At 35.9% G+C, this 22,184-nt stretch overlaps 1 long non-coding RNA gene across 2 annotated transcripts; it reads right to left on the reverse strand.

The window, feature by feature from the left end:
• Positions 1–3,624: 3,624 nt before the first annotated feature.
• Positions 3,625–6,928, reverse strand: LOC112619741. 2 transcript variants are annotated; one of them, XR_003118291.1, is made up of 3 exons: positions 6,674–6,928; positions 5,518–5,541; positions 3,625–5,236 (listed from the first exon to the last, which is right to left on the reverse strand). It is a non-coding gene; the product is annotated as an uncharacterized LOC112619741 (long non-coding RNA). The 2 variants fall into 2 exon arrangements; XR_003118290.1 differs by lacking the exon at positions 5,518–5,541.
• Between the last annotated feature and the right edge of the window lie 15,256 nt (positions 6,929–22,184).

Below are 22,184 nucleotides of genomic sequence, written 5' to 3' on the forward strand. Positions count from 1 at the left end.
TCTAGCTTCTTCAAATTTGCCAGGCATTTTTGGTCTCAGAGCCTTTGTGGCGCCCTCAGCTTGGGATGTTTTTCGTGAGATGTGCCCCTATTTATCTCCCTCATCTTCTTCATGTCTGTCCCCCAGCACTGCTTCCAAATGTGGGAAATGAATGGACCCCTGCCCTGTGTTTTTTCTTTTAGAGGTGCCAGTTCTTCTTCCCATCTTGCCGAGTCCCACTCCCTACAGAGCAGAGTTTTCCAAGCCAAAGAGAAACACCTACCTGAAACTGGCAGCTCCTTTCTTGGCTACCAAGGGTGCCTGGCAAATATAAAGAGAGAGTCTGCTCTGCTCAAGAACCACAGCATCCATTAGGCCTTCCTTGGTTATCTTATTTTAAATCATGCCACCATTTTCACCCAGATATCTCTTTTTCTCTTTCCTGTAGTGAAAACTGCTTTTTAAGTTAGTGCATAATTTATTTATTAATTGTATCTTTCTTCTCTTGCTAGAATGTACGCTCCACGAGGTAGGGACTTTTGCCTACTTGTTCACTGCTGGGGCACATTGTTCCAAACAGTGCTTGGCACACACAGTATATGTTCAATAATATTTGTTGGCTGAATGAATAAATGAATAAAGGGTAAAGATCTATCTTCTGTCTTCTGAACTGCTGTGAAAATGATGGAAATTCATCTGGAGATGTTGAATTGATTTCAGTTCATTTTTCTTGCCCATAGAACCTATTCTAATGATTCGAATCTCCTCTCTTTTGGGATCCATCAAGTATTGTCAAAGTTTTAACAAAGCCGATCTTTAAAGTATCAGAGTTTGATCCAAATCTAAACTGTTCAGAAAACTGAATATAAACAGCCACTTTCCCTTAGTTTTTGAACTGTAATTGAGAAGTTATAGATAAGAAAAACTTTCAGTTCAAAACAACTGTGCTTATCAGTTTATAAGGTCTGACTACATCTTTTGGGATGTCTGAAGTCATTATATTAAACCTAAAAAAAATTAGCTTCTCAAAGATGTGTGGACTATTTTCTGAAGCAACATTTTCTATATAGTGTTTTCTAAATATTTTGTAGTTTACTAAATATTTACCACTGTGGCCTAAACAGGATAATTTAATTCAAGGGATCTAGATTTTTTAGAGAGTTATTAAATGGAAACTAGCTTTTTTTTTTTTGGTTTTTTTAAAAAAAAAAAAACAAAAAAACAAAAAAAAAACCATAGTCTCGCTCTTGTTGCCCAGACTTGATGCAGTGGCAATGGCATAATCTTGGCTCACTGCAACTTCCACCTCCTGGGTTCCAGCGATTCTCCTGCCTCAGCCTCCTGAGTAACTGGGATTACAGGCACCCGCCACCACACTTGGCTAATTTTTATACCTTTAGTAGAGATGGGGTTTGCCATGTTGGTCAGGTTGGTCTCAAACTCCTGACCTTGGGTGATCCACCCACCTCAGCCTCCCAAAGTGCTGGGATTACAGGCATGAGCCACCGCACCTGGCTGGGAACTAGATTTTTTAACAATATTATTATACTTCTACAGTTTGCTGATTGTGTTTAACAAGAATTAGGTGCTTTCTGTGCTAGGTACAGCAGGAAATTAAGAAATCATGGTACCTTGGAAGGCTAAGAACATCTACATCTACTGATCTTTTCAAGTATTGACAGTAACTTAAAAACAAATATTGGCAAATGTCTTTCAAACGCAACCTTTGTTTGTTTGTTTGGATGAATCTCACAAACATAATGTTAAACAACAACGACAAAAAGCCAGACACAAAACAGTACAAACTGTGACAGAAATTCCATGTCCTTGATATTCCAAAACTTCCCAGTTAATTTGTGTTTTTACAAGTCAAGATAGCAGTTACCTACTGGAAGGGGTTACTAGAGGTCTTTTGTGGGGTGCTGCTGACATTCTGTCTCTTTGGGTGTTGGTTACTTGGGTGTGTTTACATTGTGAAAATTCATCCAGCAGTTCACTTTTAGTCAAACACAAGCTTTAATATACCACTTTAATCAACAGAAATATTCACATTTTGTCATGATATTCTGAGTGCCTGGAATAGAATTTTTGAACTTTAGGAGCCTTAGAGATTGCCTGAATCTAATCTCGTTCTTTTACTAGTACTCCAAATAATTTAAGACAGAAATAAATCAAGCAAATGAGCATTAAATTATTTATCTTTATTTTGATAGATTTAGGAGATACATAGAATGGAATGTGAAATTCTATAATTTGCAGCAGCTTGGATGAAGTGGAGGCCATTATCTTAAGTGAATAATTAAATGTTTTGATAGTAAAAAAATCAATGAATGACCTTCTATTTGGCTGTGATCATCAGTGTGGGAAGAAGGAAGCAGAATACCCGGGACTAGCACAAGCACACAAATGGAGGTAGGAGTGCTGGAATGGTACTGACAAGAAAGAGTAAGTACTCCAGTTTCATGGGAGTGTCAGGAAGAATTGGGGTCTGGATGAAAAGCAGGGGTCAATGACAGTAGATCTTCACTTGTAGATTTAAGAGTTTGAATTTTATTGCTTAAGTAATGAGCTATTGATATTTTTGTAGTAATACGATTAGAGTTGTTTTCAAGAATATAAGGTTAGTGAGGTAAGTAGAAGATTAGATCAGCATCTCGTGTGAAATGATTGGTGTTATGTGTAGTTATATTAGATTATTGGGATATATGGTCCAGGGAGAGAAAAGTCCACCTGGCTCAAGTTATGGTAGTGGAATGGAGAAGACAGAATGGAAAGAATAAATCCTTTCTGGGTGTATTTAAAGGAATATGACAAATGTACATTTTAGCAACATCTCTTACAGGATTGTAGCATGAAGAGAATCCAACTTCTGCTATTATGTTTGAATTAGAATCATGAGATGATCCATATAAATAAAGTGAGAAGGGGTCAGCTAAACATCTTTATGTCACTTTTTCCTCTTTGAAACCAGATTGATGTTTTTTAAACTATTAAACACTCTAGGCCAGATGACCCAAATTCTCTGTCCTCAATCTTTACTGAAAGAGGAACTCACTTGCTATGTTGCAAACTACATTTTAAAAGTAAATAGAAAGCTAAAATGTTGTTGGAAACTGGATATCAATAGAAAAGTTAAGCAAAATAGATGTTATTGTCTTTATGTGAAATTATTGCTAAATAGGTAATGAAATAACTTAGAAGAGAAAGAGAAATGTAAATGATTCTGAGCACCATTTTGTACAGATGGTCATCTGAGCATTTGTATAGCAAGCAAGGGAAACTACAGATATAGCCACACTGTTTGTAAAGGGGATGATGATAAAAATATTGCAGAGTACTGTGAAATTTATAACATTTAAAGTCTTATTTAATTTTTCCTAATAATAGCTATGTGATTAAGGTATTATTTTTCTAATTCATATACCGGAATGCAGAAAACTTTACAAATACGTTTTTACATATTATTTCAGCAAAATATTTTCTTTTTGAATATGTAACCTAAAATACTCTTCATTTCTAAGTTGTGATATTTATTCATTTTTGGTCAAATTTCTTACCATAAGAACACATCTCTAATATAATAGTGCAAATCAATGGAAAACATGATTCAATTAACAAAATTTTAATAAATGAATTGCAAGATTATATTTTTAAAAGTAAGTTTCATCTGTAGTTAGATTTTTTTAAAGTAATTTACATTCGATTTAAGGAGGACACTTTTCTCATTAAGATTCACTACTGACAAATCACAAGACAATGTGTTTTGGGAGGCTAGGTGTATTAAATTATATATAGTCACTTAGGGAATTGTTCAAGGAAATACTAATAGTCACAGTATAAGCCCATAGGTATTATGGCAAGTACATCCATCATGTGAGAACAATTGTCATTAATAAAGCCTTATCGCCAACTACAAAGAGCTTTCGAAGCATTTTCCACTTGGATTATTGTCTTCCAGATTTCAAAGATTCACTTTCTGGCTTAGGAAATAAAAAAACAATAAATGTCAAAACCCAAAGTGTGCAGTTCTGAAACAAATATTTAGGTCTGACTGATCCTTGCTGTAAGAACATAAGCAAAAATAAGACATGTAGAAATGAGTTTAACTCTTCAAATACAGTAGATTAAATAGTCATTTAATGAAAGAAGGTATTTAAGAAAAGTGTAACATCTTTTACCAAGAGCATTTATTGAGCACTTCATCTTATAAAAACCTTGTGACTGAGTTCTTGTCTCACCACATTGACCTTCTAGTTCTCCTATGTTATCACTTAAACTTTTACAAGTTTTATTCAGGCCTTCCCAGAATAATTGGAAGATTTCTGATTGTAAGAAATATGCATTAAATTTCTTTGAACATGAAGATTGTGTAGCAGAGTAATCATTTTATAAATACACTTAATGCAACTTATTTTTCATCTATTTCAAAATTATTAAAGATTTTACTTGAATTACTAGCTAACATCCAAATACTATCTTTGTGCTAGGCACTGTGTTAAGTGTTTGGTGTGGGTTATCTAATTTATTCTTTAAAATATAGCTATTCATGAAATAATTCTACTAACAATATTGTTAGTATTCCCCATGAAAAGTAAGACATACAATTCGAGTAACTTATTTAGAACCCCAAAGTTATTTAGGCAGAGAGATCATTTTAAATTCTGGAAATTGGATGCCAGAGTGTTATTATGACTTTATACCTAGTCCACTCTTTCTTAATCAATGCTTTAGCTTTCACATACATGAGGTTTGTGAATTCAGCTAATATTATAATTCAGCAAGGTGCAAAATGCATCTCTGGAATTAGTTTTCTGTGTGCTCAGCAGCATAGCTACAAGTAATAAGGGACTGTTCAGTACACTCAGACAAGGATTCTGAATTTCATCCTGTGCTTTGAAGCCCATAGGGCCTGGCTTTCCTGTCTCCAATTTCATTACTAGGCCTGTCAGATGTAGCTGTTCTACTTGGTGGGCCTACCATTCCTCATCCTATTTAAGCGGATCTATGGCAACAGCCACCTGTTCTCTGGACTTCATCTTCAGGAGGCCCAGGTTCCAGCTGGTCACTGCTTGTAGTTGTTTAAAGATTCTTTGTCATTGACCACCACTTTTATATCTCTGAACATGGGTAGGAGTCTCAGCACTTTTCGCTCCATTTAATTCAAAATATTTACATTCCTCTGAGTCTATATTTTTAAATCTGATTTCTGGGTAACTTAGGGGTCTTTGGTTGCAAGAAACAGAAAATGACTGAGAAACTGAAAAGAAAAGAGAAGTAATAAAAAATAAGAGAAATGAGATGTGAGATTTTTATTGGAAGGATATTGGGGTATCTCACAAAATTCAAGCAAAAGGATGTTTGTAAAGACAAGGATACAGGGCCTCCTGTTATCTCCTCAATAGTAACATGTGGCTTTTCTACTTGGTTTCTTCCTATTTGATAACTCAAATCTTATTTAAATCTCAGTCTTTTACCCTGGTCATCACGGATAATACTGAAATTTCAAGGACAAAGAATCTGTTACTGCATATAACTCACTTTAGTCGTCCAAGGGGTGCAAGCCTGTTGAAAAGCAAAGAAAGAAATGTACTCACGTAAGAAACAATAGCTACCTAAATTCCCACACCATACTTTCTTTTTAAAAATATGCAATTTATAAAATGGCCTCCCTGAACATAATTCTTTTCTACATGTGATCTTAAATGGGCTTTTCCCTCTCAATGGGAGATAACCCAAAGTCATGTCCAAATACTAAACATAAAAATGATGTCACTGTTCTTTGTGTCTGATATCTCTGAGTGGCATCTATTTTTCTCTACTTCTGTTACGGTTCTCTTTTGAGATTGTACAAAATATAGGCGAGCCACATACGTAACCCTCACTATTATCTCCTGCATACAAGAGAAGAGAAAAAAATAGAAATATTTTAATACATATCATATATAATGGTAACAACAAGCACGTCAATATCTTTATGCATATATTACAATATTTCACTTATTGCTGTGACAGGAAAAGGGAGGCTCAGTGGCTATTACTTTTACTTGGTACTGTATCAGCCTTTACTCTATGTACCAGGAAGCCAGTATGGGAATTCTGCAATACGCTGTGATAGTGGTTCCAACCATGAATAAAGAAAATATGAAGATATCCACAGAGTGGGGATTGGGCCACACGGAACTGACTGTGAGATTAATTTACTTTGAATTCTGTTTACCACCTAACCGTCATAAGCCCTTAATATTGTTAAAAGTTTTGGCCTGGATGCTCATGAATAGTGTTTTGTTGGAACCAATGCATGAAAATTATAACTAGCTTTCCTTTTCAGGTGCACAGTTACCTAGCAAAGTACCTGTAATTATCTGAGGAAGATTAGGGAATAGCCCATATTACATGTAGCCAACGAATAAAGGCAAATCAAACTCATGGATCAAAGGAGAACTAAGACTTATAATCAAACTGTTTTCTTACTATTGTTTGAGAATATTTTTCCCTTAGGGGGGACATACGCACTACTTGATATTAAGATTCAAATAAAATTTAGAGTTAGACACCCTATCCCAAACAAACAAACAAACAAACAAACAATTTCCTGTAAAGATTTCTATCCAGGAATACGACTCATTGTTTTGTACTAAACAGTTTTCTATTTATTTCTGCATCTGTTATAACACTATAGAAATCTTGGACTTACAATGGATCAAGAAGAAATGAAAAAAATTATTAAAAAATTCATTGTCAAATTATCCAGCTGATGCAGGCTTATCCGAAATTGGAGTTCAGCCTGAGAGGATTCTTGGCTTCACTCAGGAAAGAATTCAAGCGCCAGCCAGCTGTGAAAGAAAGAAGTTTATCAGAGCAACAGCTTACAGCAAAATAGCTGCTCCGTAGACAGAGTAGGGCTGGCCCAAAGGCAGAGTTCCCAGGAGTAGCGGTGTGCAGCCGTATCACTGTCCCACAGAGCAGTGCTTCCTCATAGGCAGAGTTGCCCGGTGTAGCGGTGTACAGCAAAGTGGCTGCTCCATAGTCAGAACAGACCAGAGCAGCAGCAGCCGCAGCAGCAGCAGCAGCAGCAGCGGCAGTGTATCCAAACAGAGCAGTCCAGAGGGGCAGTCCGGGTAGATTGCTGGCCAGCTATATTTATCCTTATTCTTAATTGTATGCTAATTAAGGGACTGGTTTTCAGAATTCTATAGGAAACGGGTGGGGAAATTCCTGAAACCATGTAACTTCTGAATCGTTGTCATGGCATTTTTAAACAGTCACATTTAAAAATAACGCTGGTGGTCTTTAATCAGTGAAGGCAACCGGAGGTTGCTGTTGACGCCATCTGCTAGTTTCCGCTTGTTTCTTTATTGTATTCTGCTTTGATCAATAGGGTCATGATTGTTGCTCAGAAAATAAGTCCTGCTGATTTCTTACCTCACTTCGATACCTTGCACACTTAAAAATGGTAACAAACTTTAACACGTTGTTTGGGCTATGGATTTTTTTAAAAAAATTTCAGACTATTCTGTAATCCCAGCACCTTGGGAGGCCAAGGCGGGTGGATCACGAGGTCAAGAGATCAAGACCATCCTGGCCAACATGGTGAAACCCCGTCTCTACTAAAAATAAAAATAAAAAAATTAGCTCTGGGCTTGGTGGCGTGCACCTGTAGTCCCAGCTACTTGGCAGACTGAGGCAGGAGAATCACTGGAACCTGAGAGGTGGAGGTTGCAGTGAGCTGAGGTTATGCCACCCACTCCAGCCTGGCAACAGAGTGAGACTCCATCTCAAAAAAAAAAAAAAAAAAAAAGGAATTCAGACTTTTTAAAACTGAAACATTAAATGAATCAAAATATGTCAAAAAAAAAATCCATGTGTTTTAAAATTCTTAATATCTTTTCAATCATCCTGAGATGACTGAAGAACAAAATACTGTGCAATGGTACTTGATAGGTTGATTGATTCAATAAATATGTACTTAAATATATAGGGATTACTATCAGGTATTTACTATAAGATATACCTTGGCTATGTGGCTACATAATTTACTATTAAAAAAAACCAGTTGTTCAGGTTGTGGACAGTACTTAAGTTTGTAATACAGTTCTTGGGGTGGTAAACTCAAATTGTTTTCTTTTAACTAAATCATTCATGTTCAGAGGTGACAGCGTGCTCAGGGATTGTAAATGCACCAATCAGCACTTTGTCAAAATGGACCAATCAACTCTTAGTAAAATGGACCAATCAGCAGGATGTGGGTGGGGCCAGATAAGGGAATAAAAATAGGCTGCCTGAGCCGGCAGTGGCAACCTGTTAGGGTGCCCTATACGCTGTGGAATCTTTGTTCTTTCAGTCTTCACAATAAATCTTGCTGCTCCTCACTCTTTGGGTCTGTGCTGCCTTTATGAGCTATAACACTCACGGCTAAGGCCTGCAGCTTCACTCCTGAAGCCAGCGAGACCACGAACCCACCAGAAGGAAGAAACTCTGGATACATATGAACATCTGAAGGAACAAACTCCGGACACACCATCTTTAAGAACTGTAACGCGCACCTCGAGGGCCCACGGCTTCATTCTTGAAGTCAGAGAGACGAAGAACCCACCAATTTCGGACACAATGTTCTTGCTTTATTTCTGTAGTTCTTAACTCTGATCTTAAAACTGTAGTTCTCAATACTGGATAAATATCACCTGGGTACCTTTTAAACCCTGATATACTAGCTGGAACCCAGATAAATTAATCAGAATGTTTTGGAGTGGGATCCAGGAATGTATAGCCTAGGAAAATTATGAAAGGTTTCCGAGTTATTTATAATAAATCAAGGGACTGTGCTCAAGGCTTAAAGGTATAAAGTTAGTTATTAACACAAAACTAAGGATCCACTTTGTTTTCCTCTGTTATGTCAAGTTTGCTGACACATTTCTAAGAATAAATTGTAATATTGCTTAAGGAAAGTTAGTCTTCAACACTATGAGGTGGAAAAAATCTGAAGACTATGTCCTAAAGAAAATCCTACAGAAACAGAAACATGTATCTTGGAAGAATTAGCTGTAACCGCTAAATCTGAGCTTGCCCTCCCCCACCTCCCCACCTCTGTTTTGTTAACTGACAGCGTGGATGAGATGGCAGTGGTCGGAAGATTTCAAAAGTGTTCTTTACCTTGAGGCTCAATATGACATCTGCCAAGCAGGGCTGCTGCTTTTTGTTTCTTAGTCATTCACAGCAATGAGTAATTTTAATGTTCAGGTATGTATTTGGGATAAATATCTGAAGCTCCAGTATTTTCTATAGTAAAAAGCATTTTTCCTCTATATAACAGAGGATACAGAAGACTATTGGTTCATGCCACCGTATCAAGCCTCATTTAGCAATTTGCAATGCTTACAATATATCTGAAAATACCTTGTACGATATTGTCAATGAGACACAGAAAGTGTGTTATTTATGGATTACTCCATTAGTGTCTTGTAATAGTAAACATTTGACAGACGGCTATAGATTGAATGGCTCAGATTATTCAATAATTGTTACTTTCTCATAGAAACAATATTAGGTGCGATGGCTAGGTTTCTAGATGTGATCAGAATGGTACTCCTTCATTCATCCTCCCCACCAAAATGGTGTCCAGATCTCTGGAACCTGTGACTATGTTATATTGCAAAACAAAAGGAAATTAAGGTTGCAAATGCAATTAAGATTGCTAATGCACTGACTTTAAAATAAGGACTACCCTTATTTTAGGTGAGTCCAATGTATTCACAGGAGTCCCTAAATGCAGAAAAGAGAGGCAGAAGAGTGTCCAAATGATGTGATGCAAGAAAGATTTGACTGGTCATTTCTTGATTTGAAGTTGAATTAAGCCAGGGAATGTGAGTGGCCTCTAGTAGCTAAAAATGGATTCTCCTCCTAAAGCCTCCTGAAAGGAAGGCAGTCCTTAATTGTAGCCCAGTAAGATCAATTTCCAACTTCTGGCCTAAGCACAATAACGTAATAAATTTGTGCTAAGTTAGTAAGTTTGTGTTAATTTGTTACAACAGCAATAGAAAACTAATACAGTAGTACAGATCTTAAAATATTTTTAATGTATTGTTTTAATGAGGTATAATTTATAGCTTGTAATTTATAGTTTTATTTTGTAGTCCAATGGGTTTTTTGTTGTTGTTGTTGTTATTCCTGACAGATTCTTGCTCTGTTCCCCAAGCTGGAGTGTAGTGGCACAATCTTGGCTCACTGCAACTTCTGCCTGCTAGGTTCAAGAGATTCTTGTGCCTCAGCCTTCCAAGTAGCTGGAATTACAGGTACACGTGACCACACCTAACCATTCTTTTTTTTTGTATTTTTAGTAGAGATCAGGTTTCACAATGTTGGTCAAGTGACCTCAAGTGATCCGCCCACCTCAGTCTCCCAAAGTGCTGGGATTACAGACATTAATCACTGCCCCTAGCCCCAGCCCAATGGGTTTTGATAAATATATACCCCTGAAAGCCACACTCATATCAAGATACAGAATATTTTCTTACCTAAAAAATTCACTCATCAGTCATTTCCAACCAATTTTCTTTTCCAGGAAGCTGCTGCTTTGATTTCTACTGCCAGAGAATCATTTTGTTACAGTTTCATATCAATGGAATCATAATAGCATTTACTCCTGTGTTTGGTTCTTTTACTCTAGATAATGATTTGGGATTCCTTCACATTGTTATGTGAATCAGTAATTGTCTCCTTTCTGTTGCTGAATAGTACAGATGCTCCTCGGCTTATGATGGAGTTACATCCAGTAAACTCATCTTAAGTTGAAAAGAATGCATTTAATACACCTAGGCTATTGAACATCATCACTTAGGCTTGCCTATCTTAAACATGCTCAGAACATTTACACTGGTCTACAGTTGGGTAACATCACCTAATACAAAGTATGTTTTATAATAAATCATTGAATCTGTCTTGTAGTTTATTAAATACTGTAGTGAAAGTGAAAAGCAGAATGGTTGTAAGGGTACTCACCACTTAGGTACACAGCTGAAAACATACTGCTCCTGAAGAATGTTTGAAACATTGAATGAAAATTAATTGCCGAATGACAGGATGCGACAGTGACAGGGTCATTAATTTCTCTTTGAATGAGGCTTGAGAATAGCTGACAGAAGCCATCCAAACTTGATGGATTAGCAGGCATAGTGTTCTTCAGGAAGATACCAAATTTTGACTACAGTTTTCTTATTTTCATTATGTATTTCTCTATAGCAAGCATGAGCACCTGTAACTGCCTGTCAATTATGAGTCCCTCATAATTGGCATCCATTTTGTCTAACACCCATAAGCCACTGTTGATACTAGCAAATGCCTCAGCTAGTTTCCTTGCTGTGAGCTTTCGTGGTGCCTTGGGCATAACTTCTTGTGCTTCAATTTCTTCTTTCTTCCTCTAGTTCGGTTAGCTCCTCACAGCAGAGCTCTTCAACTTCAGTGCAAACAAACTCATGAATATCCTCTTCATCAATATCCAATTCTAGCTGGTTACCAAGCACTAATATCTTGTTACTTACTGTTTCATTGACAGCAGAATCTATATTAAAGCTTTTGAATATGTTCATATATGCATTCAAAACTTTCTTCCAAATGCCATTTATGCATTGCTGTGTGACTTCTTCCCATACTGCAACGATGTCCTGGATAACATTTAGAATGTGTAAACATTTCCAGAACTCTAGGATCATTCAACCAGATTCAGTTGCTTCAACAGCCTGTTCAAACGTATGTTTTGAATGCCGCTATTGCACCTTGGTCCATTGGTTGAATGAGTGTAATGATGTTCAACTTCAAATATATAACCTTTACATCAGAATGTATGTTACTGTTATGCTGTGGATACCCTGGAGCATTGTTTAAGATCAGAAGAATCGTAAATGAGATGTTGTTTTTCCTACAATAATATCTTGCCTGCGGAATAAAACAGTTCAAAAACCAGTCTTCAAACAAAGCTGTTGTCATCCGATGTATGCTTGCTCACATTTTTGAATGTTCTAGGGTTCTCTGAATGGTAGATTAGAAAAGGCTTGAATTTGAACCCTATGACATTTCCCATTTCCATCCCAAAGCAAAGTCAAACAATCTCTCAATGTCTTGAATCCTCTCACTGTCTTGGACTCTTGAGGAATGTGTGTATCCACTGGCATACACTTCCAAAATAAGCTTGTTTTATTGACGTAAAGTATTTGTTCTGGCAAGTATTTCTCATCCACAATTATTCTATGCTGCTCTTCCTTAAAAAGGTCAAAACCTTCAGTATCTGCACTTACTGCCTCACTGCTGACCTTCACATTATGAAAATTGTAAGCTACTTGAAGCAATGGAACCACTATGACTTGCTATAAACATTTGCTTATAAGTAGGACCATCGGCACACTCTTTTACTGTATTGAAAGACACACCTTACTCTGGATTGTCAGAAGGCTAAGAGTATACTGTATTAGTTCGTTTTCATGCTGCTGATAAAGACATACCCAACACTGGGAAATTTACAAAAGAAAGAAGTTTAATGGACAGAAAGTGAAAGGCACATCTCACATGGTAGCAGACAAAAGAAGAGAACTTGTGCGGGAGAACTCCCTTTATAAACCCATCAGATCTCATGAAACTTATTCACTATTATGAGAATAACTTGGGAAAGACGGACCCACACGATTCAATTACCTCCCACCAAATCCTTCCCACAACGTGGGGGAATTGTGGGAGCTGCAATTCAAGACGAGATTTGAGGGGAGCGGACACAGCCAAGCCAGCCATATCCTATATACTTCTGTTATCTAGTCTTCCATCTATGTAGCAAGTAATTTTTTTCTTATCATAGTTAGCCCAGCATTTTTCTTTGTGTTGACAGTGGATTTAACCGATGCTGATGATTTCACCGCATCACTGATCCACTTCTTGTTGTGGTGGTGTGTGCCTGCAGTCCCAGCTACATGGGAGGCTGAGGCAGGGGAATCGCTTGAACCTGGGAGGTGGAGGTTGCAGTGAGCCAAGATAGGTCCTTTGCACTCCAGCCTTACGATAGAGCGAGACTTCGTCTCAAAAAAAAAAAAAAAAAAAAAAAAATGACCAACAAGATCATAGATTGCAAAAGTCCCAACTCATGTGTGATGGCCATTATTGGTTTTCCAGCTTCATGCTGGGAAATTATCTCAAGTTTGTCTCAAGAGTAATTGCCTTCCTCTTATTCTTCCCACCAGAAGGAGGAGAAACAAATTGACATTTTGTAGACATGATCAGATGCAGAAACACAAAACACAATATCCAAAAACTGCTGGCAACTCAGGACACTGTAGAGTGTTTGTAGTCTGCCCTTGTAATTGTGTCACTAACTGGGAGCTATAACTCATGGACACTACCCGGCATCACAAGAAAGAATATTGTACTGTATAATGCTAGCCTGGAAAAGATCAAAATTCAAAATTCCGTTTATGGTTTCTACTTTTGTATCATGGTAAAGTTAAAAAATCCATCACAGAGCAAGAGCTGATGTGGTGAACTCTGATGTTAAATAATTGAACTAATCACAATTGACAATTCTTGGCTCAGGTGAGTTGCAGCTTCTTGTCCCTAGGTATGCAGTTTCATCCAACCACTAATAAGTCACTATAGGAAGCCAGTCAAGCAAGATCTCCACTCATATTTATCTAGCCTGTTTGGTATAGTAGAACAGGGTTGTTATTGGAAACAGAAATGCCTAGATCACATATCCACATGTGAAGAGGTAAATTCCCACCCTCATCTCAGATCATATCTAAAAATTAACTCAAGTGAATAATAGACTTAAACATAATATCTTAAAAATACAAATTGTAGAAGGAAATATAGAAAATCTTTATGACCCAAGTGAGACAAAATTTTCTTATATATACCAGCAAAGAATATGGTCCACAAAAGAAAAAAAAATGCTAAATTTGACATAATAAATTTCTAAACTTTTGTACTGCAAAAAACACCATTAAAACCTAATAAGACACGCAACAGACTGGGAGAAAATATTTGCAAAACAAATACTAAGTTAAGAACTTGTATCGAGAATTTACAAAGACCTCATAGAACTCAAGAATACAACCCAATTAAGAAGTGGGCAAAGATATGCCAAATATATCACCCAAGAAGATACATTAATGGTTAATAATCACTCAGAAAGATGCTCAAATCATGTCATTAGGAAAATGCAAAATAAAACCACAATGAAATATCATTTCATACCCACTAGAATGGCTATAAACAATAAAACAGACAAGAAAAAATTATTTTACAGGATTTAGAAAATAGGGAACCTCAAACAATGTTGGTGACAATGTAAAATAGTACAGCCATTTTGGAAAACAGTTCATCATTTTCTCAAAAAGTTAAACATAAAACTACCATATGTCTCAATAATTCTACTCCTATGTATATACCCAAGAGAAATTAAAAATATGTCTGTTCAAAGATGTGTGTGTGAATGTTCGTAGCAGCATTATTTTTAATAGCAAAAAATGAGGGAAAAAGTGATATAGCCATCAACTAATGAATGAATGAACAAAATGTGCTATACTCATACAATGGAATGCTATTCAGTAATAAAAAGTGATGAATTATTGATGCATGTTACATCACGGGGGGAACGTAAAACATTACATTAAATGGAAGAAGTCAGACACAGGAGGCCACATAAGACTGCATTCATATGAAATGCCCAAAAAAGGCAAATTTGTCAAGAGAGAAAGTTGATAGTGGTTGTCTGAGACTGTGGTTGAAAATGAGAACTAAATCTACATGAACATGAGTAATCTTATTAGAGGAAAGACAATGTTCTAAAACTGATTTATGGTGATGGTTGTTAAATTTTTATTTGAGTAAAATTCAAAAACCATTGAATCATTCACTTGATTTTTTTGATATGTAAAACATTCCTCAAGAAAACTGTTAAAAAAATGAAAAAAAAAAAAACATCTGGGTTCAAAGGTTAGTTCCTTGTTTTGCTAACATCTATCTTTGGGCACGTTTGAAATAGTAAAATCCGTATCTACATCATACAGTTGGATGAGGTTGACATAAGATAAATATGTCATGGACCTAGAACAGAATGGAAGTTTAATTAGTAATAATTATTATTGTTTACAATACTATGAAATTATTTTTCTTTCCACCTTCTGTTCACAACTCTGAAGTCTCTAAAGTTCTGATTAAACATTAATAAAGTAACTGGTGGACAATATACACTCAGAAAGGTATTTGCTGGTTATTTTAAGCTAAGCTTACAGAATTAAAAACAACTGAAAGAAAACTAAAGGTGTAAGAATTTTGTGTGATATCTACTTTTATCCTAGGATAGCCTATGTGCTAGTCCTCTCTGGAAGAGAAGGGTTGGAGCAGTGGGGTTGATGAGATCTACTTGAGGATCTGCCCTTGAGGTTAGATGGCATCTCAAAGGCTCCTCTTAAATCTTTTTACCTGGCCAGCACTGAGCAAATAGGAGTAAGTATAGTAGACCAATATGCGTAAACTCTAATTCAATTACATATGTTAATTTAATTAAAAGCTTTAAAATAGGTGATAATTTCCTTTAGCTCAGAAGAGATGATTATATAATCTATAAAAGAATGAACTTTCACTTATAAAATAGTCTTAAAATATTTTACATTTTGAATCATGAGAAAACATTAGTTCACATTGGTTCAATTCTATTGTCTCAATTTTCCATACCTGCTACAATATAAATCTACTTTTTAAAACTACACTTAGAGATTTGCATGGGAATATATTGATATATTCTTCCTCAGGTCCTTCCTAAACAGATTTTTTTTCTTTAGCTTTCAACCTCTACTTTTAGGAGGTTTTCACAACCATCATTGGCACACTGTTCATTGAATGACAATCCTCCTGTTATCAAACTGTTTATTTTGAATCTCCAGTATTCTTTAGTGGCCTTCAGTGGATTGCTTTGCCTGTATTACAGGCTTGTAGTCTGGATATATATTTACTAATGTGCTAAATGGCACATTATTTTTCAGAATTTTCCTAAGCCATCAAATCTGTTAGCATTCCTCAGGGTCACACTTGATTTTTCTACCTTCTGCCATCTCTTTTCTAATATGGCACCATAAAATATAAGCTGCAAAGTACTTTATTTCTTGCACTAATTAAAAATTTATTGTAAATCCCACATCTTCTAAGATTCTCCCACCACTCCCCGTTACACCACACATAATCAGTCAAATGTATAAAGTGTTTCTTCTGAGGTCCCGTTCTTTATGGATCTAATATTTATTGAGATTATTATGTGAAAGATATTAGGCTGAGCACATTGACTGCATTATCACATTTTTCTCGCAATAATTTTAGGAAGTAGGAATGTTACTGACTTCATTTTATGATAAGGAAATGGAGGCTTAGCAAGAGTAAGCAACATGTATCTATAATATCGTTTTTGAAATGTGACTCTATTATCTTTAATCTGAGAACCACACTATCAACACAAAATAAACTGCCTAATTGCTCTCACAGGATGTTGTTGACTAAGTTCTCAGCCTCTGCTGGTTTAAACAAAAAATCTTCTGTGGTTAGATACAAGACAGGAAAAGCCAGAAATAATGAAATTCAGTAACCTCTGGGATGTTGAGACAGAGATATTTCCTTGAGGGGGTTCATTCAAAGAACAGGTTGGTAAATTGTCAGATATCCAAATTTAGGGTGTTGACTCAAGCATGAGTGAAGAAAACGTATCAAGTATCACTTGTTATATATTGGGGAGAAAGAGTTGGGTAGGTTGCAAACCTCAAACTGAAAGAGACAGAACAGACTCTCACAGACAAGTGCCAAGACTAATTTTTCTCTGCATGCCTGTATTTAACACAAGTGAAAAGTTGTCAAGTGGCTACTGCTCTCCCGGGTGAGGACTGATTTCATTGATGGCAGCAGTGTTTGCAGTAAAGGTATCACTGAAAAGGATCCAAAGTTCTCACAGCTTGTTCCAATTTTTCATCCACGTAGGCTCCAAGTTTCAAATTTTCAATCAGTTTTTTGATGCTCTTTTCTAAAAGACCTCTAGTTTAACTCAAAGAATACTGAAGAAAACAATAGCTTGAAGGACTCCAAATACTTGTGATTATTCAGTTTCAATATTAAAAATAATCATCTTAGCTCTTAATTGGTTTGAATTATTTACAATCAGTTTGAATCAGTTAGAGCCAGTATCCAAACATAAAAAAAAAGTATCTATTTTGAACTTTCTTAACAGCTTTTTATTCCAATAGTTTTGAACCAACTTCAAACACTTCAATGCAGTTTGAATCAATTAGCATGTACCTAAGAACACTTGATAAATAAGAAGTTGATAGGTTCTTTGAATTGCATTACTGATTTATTTCTCTAGTATCCTAACTAGGTATATTATCCCACAACTCTAATTCACAGTGCAAGTTATTTATCAAGTTAGTTTCTTTAAGCTGCATTATTCATTAAGGGCATATGAGGTACCAGGTACTTTGATAGGTGCGTGTAACAGTTTTCTCCCCAAACATCAGCTTTGATTCCTCATAGGATTTAGAACTAAAATACAAACTCATTGGCTCATCAAATTTTTGTCACATTCTGAATTTGGTCTTTATTTTCTTGTAGTTTTATATAAAACTCTTTATGATTTCTGTCTATTCTGACCTATTATTTACTCTTTAAACACACTTGAACTATATTGCCTTTGAACTCATAATTCAATTAGAATGGAAGGCCATTCTGTAAGTATTTGCCGTGCCAAAGTTGTTCTTGATGAAGAGAATATTTATTGTATATTTAGTTGCCTACCATTGATTCCCCCTTCTTTTACTAGTATATCCAGATTTCATTTCAGAGAAGCACTACCTATGTTATTCTTAATCCGTCTCCTGCCATAATAATTGGTTCATGGATAAGCATATGACCCGATCAGAGTAATTAAAAAGTAATTCATCGGCTGGAGGCAAAGGTATTCCATTTTACTCTTGATTGAACCTAGAAGAATATGGTTAGTGTTACTCTGAATAAGAAAAGAGTCTAGCCAAGGAGGAGTAGATAGATAAAGAAAAAAAAAATCCTGATGTCAGTATTTAATCCTTTAATCAAATATTTTCCACTATAAGGGCAGTATTTTTATCCTTTTTCCCCCAAAGACAATTTACATTGAATTTTCTTTTATCTATATTTGCCTCATCTATTTATTTCATTCTGTACTTCCATAGAGATAAGAGTTTAGAGCACGACCTATGCATGGCATCTTATATGTTCTGCTCCTTCTTTTAAAAATTGTCTCCTCATCCACTAAAACAAATTCATTGGGAAATTTAGAATATGCTGTTTTCATGGGGATAATAGCTGTTTAAATGTATATGATATCTATTTTAAAGAAAGCAAATACATATAACAATGTATTTTGCATTTTTCCTAATAAGAAAATACAGATGTGTATGTGTGTGTATGTTTATGTGTATGTGTATATGTATGTGTATGTGTATGTGTATGTGTGTGTGTGTATGTGTGTGTATGTGTGTGCTTTAAAATGGTCAGTTGGTCTAAGAGGTTTCCTTTTAACTCTACATACAAGTGCAAATCCAGTTAATTCTATTATTGACTACAAGAACATTGAAGACACATTTGTAAATGGATTCTATGTCCCACTATGTATAAAGCACTTTGAGAATGTCTCGTAGCTCTCAGAATCTTCCCTGACCTCAGATCAATGCTAAAGGTGACCTTTACATTATGTCCACATTTCCACCAGTGATGTCACAGTCTATCTGCTGGGCCACCAAAAGAATGCTAGGGGAGAGAGTAGTTACTGGTAACTATTTTCTCCTACTGTGTATCAAAATGGACAGCATTAAGGTGTCATCTACAAGCAGATCATCTTCCATGCAAGAATCAGAGACTGATTTGCTGGGATAGTGTATTTCATCCACTAAAAAGAAATATTGTACTACATGAATTTTAAAAATACACTGTTTTCTTTCTGATATTTCTTTGAAAATTTCCAAACAGATAATTGCAAAGCAAGAGTATAATGACTTTTAAACTTTTCGATTGTGTATGTGATAAAACATATAGCTTTCCTGAATCATTCCAGTAAATTTTCCTAAAATCCTTCTTTTACTTTGGAGCAAAATTGTCAAGGAAAAGCGTTCCTGATTAAAAAATAACTTACTGATGTTATGTGGCCATTTTATGTTATATATGTTTTATATGTTAATAGGTTATATGGCCATTCTGTTATGTAGCTATTCTTGTGTGTGTGTGTGTGTGTGTGTGTGTGTGTGTGTGTGTGTATGCTTGTATGTAGTTGAGCTAAGTGTAGAAAACCTGTGTTTAAGATTTTTTTCTGACTTACAAACTCATTAATATTGTCATTAAAATGAAAAAAGGTTTTCTACTGAAACCTGGGTCATTTCTCTGACCACTGGTTTCTGAACAAAGAAACCTCATTGAACATGGAGTATCCAGAATCATCATTTTTTGAATCTTGTACATTTCAACTCCTGAAGGCAGGATTTATAAAGACACTTGAATTAACACCTCACTGATTTGTATAACCTACAGGGTCAGTTTCTAAATTTAATCTTTATGTAATTGACATTTATAAGTAGCTTTCATTTTAAAGTTTAGAAGATACCTCCTCTAAACATATATGGCCAAAGTTTGAAAATTTTACCTTTCTGTTGTTGTTTATTTGTCTTTAGAGACAAAGTTTCACTCTGTGGCCAAGGCTGGAGTACAGTGGCACAATCAGCTCCCTGCAGCCTTGAACACCTGGACTCAAGCAGTCCTTCCACCTCGGCCTCCCAAATGGCTGAGACCACAGGTGAGCACCATCTCATCCCTCACCCAGCTAATTTTAAATTTTATTTTATTTTTTCAATTTTTTATAGTGATGGTAGTCTCTCTATGTGGCCCAGTCTGGTCTCAAACTCTAGCCTAAAGCCATTCTCTTGTCTTGGCCTCCTAAAGTGCTGGGATTACAGACCTGAGCCACCCTGCCCAGCTTGTTATGTCTTCATTAAAACTTAAAAGTTTCAGAGAAAAATATATTAATCAAGTCTCAGAATATCATCAAAATTATTAAGGCAAGCTGTCTTTCAAACTAAATTCCAAGAAAATTTTCCTTTAAACTACTTTACTTGTTTTCTTTGTAAACCTGTACAGCTTAATTAGAGTGTGTTTGACTAAACATCTGGATAAATGTCACATTTTCACAAATTGGCCTATATGGACAAAAATGAAATCTGTTATTAGTATATTACACAATAACTAAGTCATATGTGGTTTTAAACAACAGCTGGGGGAAACATGCCTGTCATAAAAGCATCATGTACATTACTTCTACTGCTTGGCTAGCAGATACTCAGACACCAGAGTTAAATATTTTTAAGTAGCTTCTCATGAGAACAATTTCTCCTGAGGTAGCTAGATAAAAGAACTAAATGGTGAAGAAAAACTAGTAATAATTATTCAACAAATTTGTAATTTTTATAAAAATTAGTAATAAGTTTGTATTTACTATTTATGTTTCTAAGTTTCTGTTTGCTGTTGAGTTCTGTTGAGGATTTGATGACATTAAGGAAACCATTTGCTTATGGAATCGCTCTCATCCCTTCTCATATTCTAATCTCCTGGGAGAATTCTTCTTCTGAACATCTCTCATCTCCAGTCTAATAGCCCCAATAATATATATCACAGGTGATGGTTAGAAAAAAAAATTGAGACAAGTATAAAAAACATCTACCACAGAGTCTGACTTCCATCAAATTCTAGCTTATTATTTTATTTTTTTCTCTTTCTAACAAAAAAGATAGTGAAAGAATTGTTGGCTATTTGGAAGAGAGAAAAATCATATAATTTCAAGACTTCTAAATTTAACAGTAATAAAGTAATTTTTTCTAGATTAATGGCTTCTGATTTTTATGAATGTTTGAATTCATCAGTGTTTATTGTTTTTACTGCAAAATTCCCATGTTCTAGGTGTTTTAACTTTAAGTAGAAAAATAAAATTTGATTCCCATGTTTTCTTTATAACATACTTTAATCAATAGAATTGCATTAAAATGGTACACAATTTTAGGCAAAAAAAACCAATAAATGTTAATGATATTGTTGTATGGAAGTAACATTAACTGACCTGCAGATACTATCACTGAACATTTAGATTAGTTTAGCAAAGGGAATGAACATGAATGGGCTACCTTCTACGAACTACACTGTATGCTAGGTCTTGTGTAAGCAGTATCTCCTATTAATCCTTGTGGTAACTGTTTGTACTAGATGTTATTATATACACGGTAAGCCAAATACATCTTTTCTCTTTTCTTTCCCTTCTCTTCCCTTCGCTTTTCTCTCTTTCCTTCCTTCCTTCCTTCCTTCCTTCCTTCCTTCCTTCCTTCCTTCCTTCCTTCCTTCCTTCCTTCCTTCCTTCCTTCCTTCTTTCTTTCCTTCTTTCTTTCCTTCCTTCTTTCTTTCTGTCCTTCTTTCTATCCTTCTTTTTTTTTGGTGGAGTCTCGCTCTGTCACCCAGGCTGGAGTGCAGTGGCACAGATCTTGACTCACTGCAACCTCTACCTCCCAGGTTCAAGCAATTCTCTGCCTCAGCCTCCCAAGTAGCTGGGATTACAGGTGCCCGCCACCATGCCCAGCTAATTTTTGTATTTTTAGTAGAGACAGGGTTTCACCATCTTGGCCAGGCTGGTCTTGAACTCCTGACCTCGTGATCCGCTCGCCTCAGCATCCCAAAGTGCTGGGATTACAGGCATGAGTCACCATGCCCAGTTGGTAAGCCAAATATTTCAAGTTAGGAAGTTCGAGGCTTGAAAAGATTAACAATTTACTGAAAGGCACATGGGTAATAACCGAGAAATCTGATTTCTAAACCAAGTTCCTTTCCTCTAAAGTCCATGCCTTCCTCAGCTATTCTGTTTCCACATAGGACCACAGAGTTTCTCACTGCCAGTGCCTTTGGAGTCATTTTCTTTTCACCATCGCTTCCGAAGTGGTGATTCCCATACCATGGGTGTTTGTGCAGATTCTCCCACCATGTAGATAATGAATGAGTTGAGAAGAGCTATATTGACCAATGACTACCATTTGAGTAACAGAAGTGTCTAGGTGTCTAGAGTTGTGAGGTATGTAAAGAATGGATTTTTCTATACATTCAATTTAAGTGGCAATTTGCTTCTAAAGCCA

Source organism: Theropithecus gelada, chromosome 2 (assembly GCF_003255815.1).
Source record: "Theropithecus gelada isolate Dixy chromosome 2, Tgel_1.0, whole genome shotgun sequence".
Taxonomy (NCBI): Eukaryota; Metazoa; Chordata; class Mammalia; order Primates; family Cercopithecidae; genus Theropithecus; species Theropithecus gelada.